Below are 6390 nucleotides of genomic sequence, written 5' to 3'. Positions count from 1 at the left end.
TGAGAAGAGATGATTTTAATCGAATTCTCCTACTTCATTCAGAGACGTCTCCCATGCTAGGACGCAGCCTGCTGTGGCACAGTGCCATGCACAGTGCGTGACGAATGGAGCCCTGCAAGTACCTGGAGAGTTTGGAGACTTTATTTATTTCGTTTTCCCTCCTTGGTCCCTCTGCTCGGCTATTTTTCACACTCCCTTGCAGAGCACTCTCTATTGGTCTTCCCAGGGCATCGTTTCTCCCTTCACACTTTAATGCCCTTACCTTGGCCAGAGCGCTTCCCACTGACCCCAGATATTAGCATTTGAAACCTGCACAGTGATTATGGCTGCAGGCAAACGTCACCTTTTCGGGGGCTGATATATGCATTTATTCCCCTGTTGCCTAGGAATAGGAAAAATCGGTGCCCTGTCTCCCAGAGTTACTAACAGCAATCAGTGGAAGTCTCTGAGCAGCAACACCTCTTAACCTGAGAAGAAGGAAGGCTCCGCTCACAGCCTGGGACAGGGGGCTGAGCCCACGGCATGTGTGGGCAGAGGAACCAACCCCAGTTCCTCTGGGTTTCACTTAGCAGAAAATAAAATACAAACAAGCATTAGCTACAGAGCAACTGAGACAGGTGAACCAATCTTGTAAATGAAAACAGCAACACGATTAAAGAAAAATACACAATTTCGGTCTTTTAGCAGGATCGGAAAAAGAGGAGTCAATGAAATATGGTTAGAAGTAGCTTTTCATGCATGCAAAAAAAACAAGAAATGCCAGTTGCTTCACGCCTACATGCTGCCCTTGCTGATAGAGGTGGGACACAGGAGGGTTTGGCCACAGCAGAGCTCTGTGCTACCCAAAAGGAGACCATAGCTGCCCCGAGTTGCTCCACAGCACCTATCTGCTCTCACAGTCAAAACTGAAATCACGCTGGCTTGGTGAAGAGCATTCATATTTATCTGCATGCAGGCTATTTTAATCTTCTTACCTAAATTCAGCAAAATCTTTCTGGTGCCTAAAGCATTTCAGCACCTGCAACCTTGCAACAAGCAGCCGGGACATGTGTGATAATTTTGCTGCTCTCCACCAGCACGATGGGCTGGGGATCATCGGCAGAAACCTCGCAGCAGGTTGAGCCCCTGTCTTTAGTCACGGCCTAAATCCCACCCTGCTTCCCCATTGCACCCTAGGCAAACCCATAGATGAGTCTGAGCTGCAATGCACGATGTGGAGCAGGAAGGGCTGCGAGGAGGCAGCTGTGTGTTCGGATCACAGACAGGGCTTAGGATATCAGTGGTGAGATGAAGATGCTCCTGATTTACCAAGCGACCATGTTTTGTTCGAGGGGAAAGAAGAAATGCAGCAAAACTGCCATGACATTTTTTCCATCCTTTTTACGAATAAGCTCAATGAGGCTTTCCCTACCTCCCAGGGTAAATAAATACCTGCATCAGTCATTGTTCTGAGGCACCCTGTTATTCCACGAGACCTAAACCGACAGAGAGACAAAAAGCCTGGTGCAAGGTTAATGAAGCTCACCTGACCGAACCTTTCTATTTTTTAGCAGTGACAAGCAATTTTGTTCCTTCGTCAGTTCAGTCTTTGTCCCTCTTGTCGACAGAGACTGTCACCGCTGATTGTATAAAAATTACGGGTAAGGTAAAATATCAATAATTCCTTCTGCAATATTGCCTCCCAATTTAATAATCTCACTTAATTAGAAACCAGATGTGGCAGCCCTGGCAGGTAAATTTAATATACTACCTGGAAGACCCGAAATCCTGGCAATATCGCTACTTCTAATATTCTCGTTAATAAAAAGGTGTGGGTTTGGCACAGGCGCTCGCTTGCAGGTCCCCATGGGGACAGCTCTTCCCAACCCTGTGCAAAACCCGCTCTCGCTGGGCTACACCTGTGGCTGGTGTAAAATGTTTTGTGTGTCAAGCATGGCTATTATGCAGCATTTTTGTGCCCGGGCACTGCCCATCCTCACACACGTGCAGGTTTGCAGCCGCTCTGGGGAGCAGTGCAAGCTGGGGGAGCCCTGTGGAGCAAATACTCCTGTGCCTCAGTGCCAGATAGCAGCACATCTACCATTTTTTCTGGCTTTTCCTCATTTTTCACAGCTTGGTCTGAGAAGATTTGGACTCAAACACCATTTTGCTGCTATGCAAATCTCAAGTCCCCCAGTAGAAAAGTTTGGGGGTTGCCTGAAAGCACTGCTTGTGCCCAGGGCTCCCATCAGCCCAGCTACATCTTGGAAGATCCTATAGCTGCCCAACAGAGCCGTGGCCACAGAAATGTCGCTTTTGCAACAGTGCCCAGGATTGCAAGCCTGGGCAGATTGCAAACCTTGCAGAAGGGCTCACTGGAAAGGGAGGACAGCATGACTGAAAGGGGAGAGCAACCTTTTCAACCCGCTGCTGGTGGAAAAGAGAGGCAGAACGGGCACGTCGAGACAGAAGCCTCCTCTCCGCGAAGCGCTGCAGCTTCATCCCGCTGGGAGCTGTGGATTTGCACCTCCAGTGCTGTGGGCTGCCTCTAACGTTCATTGCGAAATTCTGTCCAAAACCAGGTGTGGGTTTGCAAGTAAATAAAGCAAATAGCTGCAGAGGAAGCGTCAGGGCTGAGGGCCACCTTTGCCACCCAAAACGTGTCCCCCATTGCTCGTGGCTCCAAGCAGCACTGCAGATGCCAGAAGGGATCCACCACTTACAAACAACTGAGTGTCAGCGCCAGAGCAGGGTATCGGCTTGCTTTGCGCAAATAAACCAAAGTAAGAAACGTGTATTTACATACATTCGGGGCTATATTGCCCCCCAGAAGTGCAGGCGATTTGCGTAGATAACTTCCATCAGCGTTAAAGGGAGCCATTCCCATAAATCCTTCGCCCGTTAATGTCCGGCCAGCCTCCGCTGCATGGCATTTCCTATCCCTGCGTTTAGCGAGTGCAATATAAGTGTGCCTGACTTAATATGCAAATAAATTCAAGTATTTACTGAGCCATAAGAGAGAGTTACTAGGCGCATCCCTCATCCATCGTTTATAGGGAAATAGATGGAGGCTGCCAAATGAAATCAGGAGATAAATGCTACGAACGATCCTTTCTCAGGCAGGAGGGGCAAGGATACTGAGTCTCCACATATACATAAATAATGATCATAAACAATTTCCTGAAGATGTTTTCTCTTCTATTTATTTCTTCTGTGTGTGTGTGTGTGTGTGTGTGTACTACACAACTGCATTTAGGTGGTTTTCTGTTATATGGCTGCTCCCGTTGTGGCACCGCGGCCCCTCCTGTCCTTGCACCGATGGGTGCAGAGCGGGACTTCAGGGTAGCTCAGAGCCCTCCCGACAACCTGACAGGTTCCCATGCTGCAGGAATGGACCACACTTGCCTTGGGAATGTGATCTAACCTCTGCATTTCTCCATTTTCTGGAACCAAAGTGTGAACCCTTCCTTCCCTTCCTTCCTCCAGAGGCAGCTGGTACAAAATAAAAGGGAGGGGTGGGAATACTTTTTGCCCATTTTTTTCTCAAAGGTGTTGGCTTGGGAAGCCTCACATAACATTTTCAAGATAGTGCCTTCAGAGTGTTTGTGGTCTTCTGATCCAGAAGAAGGACTTTTTTTTTTGAGTAAATAGACCTTAAAAATGACTCAGGTATCTTATGACTGAAGCTCCTCTTTCAGTTATCTGGGCAAGGTTTTGAGATGCCACACCAAATGGACATTTGTCTCCCACAAGATACAGAGCTAATCGTTATGTCTTCTTAATGGTATCATATTCCTCACCACTGGCTCATTCTTTTAATTCTTTCAGATGGGAAAAAAGGAAAAATCCTCTATTCCCGTGACACACTTCACCAGATGGTTTGTATGCACATACGTGCCCATGGAGACGTCTGCTTAAAAACTCCTCATCCACTGTTAAACGGCCTCGCACGTGCCATGCCCGCTCTTCGGGATCACCAGTGAAGCCCTGGGCTTTTTTCAGAGGTACCATTGACTCCTAAATCATTTCTCTCCCAGACTTTCCTCTCTCCTGGCTGTACCAATAGCTGCAGTTAGGATTAAACCTAGGATTTATACTTCGGGAATGAGACCGTTTTAGACACCAAAACCCCGAGAAGGGATCCCCAACCCAAAGCTGCTTTGGTGCATGCTGGCAGCCCCGTGCTCCCGTCCTGCTGTCCCAGCTACCGCCCTCCTCTCTGCCCCTCAGAAAGTGCCTCCATCCCTGATTATGGATGTGCCATGACCGGCCTGGTCTGCTGCTCAAACACAGCCTCTCTGGCCCCATCCCCTTGGTGCCCGGCAGCACCAAGGGGAACCGAGGGAGACAGAAGGGGTTGTGTATGATTTTGGGACTTTATTTTTAGGAAAAACTTTTGAGAAAAACAGTGGTGCCTGTTGAAATTTCCCAGATACTCCGCTGGATGTGTTGGGCACATCCCAGAAACAGGGACTGAGGCCCAGACAAGATGGCAACCGTGTGACCCCTGGGATCTACCTGATCCAACCGCCGAGGTCCTCAGCGAGGAGAGGGACGGAGATGAGGGAAAACTTCCTAGTGAGCGGGGGGAGGAGAACGAGGTTCTCCTGAGGTGGGAGAACAAGGTGTCCTGGGGTGGGAAGGAGAACAAGGTTTTACCCCTCGGTCCCTCAGGCTTCTCTGCACCTCCCGCCATGCGCAGGCGGCCCTGCCTGGTGGACCCTGGTGGACCCTGGTGGCATCGCAGACACGTGGGCAGAACCCCGTTGGGCCCGAGGGAGCGCGGTTCCCAGCACTGCTTCTCCCACACAAGGAGCATTGCCTTCCCAAGCGGGATCAGGATAAACCGCGGGCCATGGCACGCTGCTCGCTCCCGAGGAACGGCCCATCCATCAGCCTAGCGTAATTACACATCCAGACCGTCCCCGGGCAATTCTCTATTCTGGCCAAATTTACCCTAGTTCCTAAAGGGAGCAGTCAGTCTTAATGAGTGACTTACTATTTTATCATCTTTCTAAGATTTTATTAAAATGAAGAATATCGGGAGTTGAGATCTTTAATTATTAGGGTTTAACCCTGCCTTTGCTGTACGTCACCCTTTCTCATGACAGCTCCTTCGTTCTCATCAGGGGGAAAACTTGGTGCAAAGATGCAAGCTCAGATTGCAAATAGTTTCCAATGTTATTAGGCAACAGCCAGCTTGACTAGTCGGTTTTATGCATCCATATACTGTGATCCTGCAAAGCACTGCATCATCTCCGGACATGCAAACACACAGTTGTGTATGAGCTTTACGTTAAGACACAGCAAAACAAAGATTTTGCTTCCTTTGCACAGGAAACCCATTCCGCATAAGGAAACACACTATCAGAAAAATAATACAAGTCATTCACTTCTCCATTTAAGGCAAACCTAGAATATTTTTCTTTGTTTGAGTAAAGCAGTGATTGCTAATTTGCTCTAGAGGGAAACCTGTGGTGACTGTCACCTGTTAAGTATTGTTGCTGCTTTTAATGGTCAGCTGGGGAACTCAGCTGGGAATGTTTTATGCAAATAAAACTGACTCCTCCTTTGCACCATTTTTAAGCTGTAGGGAGAAAAGTTGGTCAGAATTTCAGGGAAATCGGGGTGTTTCTTCTTCCTATTACATTTTTCTATTAAAAAAAAAAATCAAGATGTCAGTGAATATGTCCTATGATCATTGAATATGTCCCATGATATATGTCCCTCGGGACAAGAGATCTTTAGGGACTTTCATGTTCCTGCTCCATCAAGTAAAAAAATTTTGCTTTCACCACCCTTTAAAAGGAATTCTACTTGTCTTACCTCTCACTCACTATTTCCAGATGGTTTTCCTTACCTGAACTTATTTTTATTCACCTGATTTACACAGTTTCCCAGCTGGTACTTTAAAGTACCCAGCAGGTTTTAAAGTGACTCAGTTAAACAGCTCTTTCCGTGAGCTCCAGTGACATGGATTCAGCTCATGGGAGGGCAGGAGCCCTTGGGCAACTCACTGATTGGAGCCTGGTCTTCTGCAAAGGAATGGCCTTTATTTAACCACGGGACTTTCGTGAATCTTTTCTTCACAGATCACAGATCTCTTTTCTTTTTTCTTTTCTTCTACCATTACCTTAAATCAAGGCCAGGGCTGGGGGGAAGCCTCAGAGGAAGAGCTGTGGTCAGATCAGATCTCAGCCTCCTGAAGCTTGGGTTGCCATGCAGTGATTGATTTTTAATCTTTTTTTTTAACTACCAAAAACCAGTTTCTGTGGCAAACACAGAGCTAAGGTTGAGAAAAAAATGTAATAATAAAAAAAATCTTAACTGCAGTTTCTACTTTTGATTAACATGACCAGCATTAAGCATCTGTACAGTTGTGCTTTACCAGCATGCAAGAAACCCACATAT

The sequence above is a fragment of the Nothoprocta perdicaria genome, unplaced genomic scaffold (genome assembly GCF_003342845.1).
Source record: "Nothoprocta perdicaria isolate Ctin4 unplaced genomic scaffold, notPer1 scaffold_182, whole genome shotgun sequence".
In the NCBI taxonomy this organism is placed as follows: domain Eukaryota; kingdom Metazoa; phylum Chordata; class Aves; order Tinamiformes; family Tinamidae; genus Nothoprocta; species Nothoprocta perdicaria.
This window is presented reverse-complemented; position numbering follows the sequence as displayed.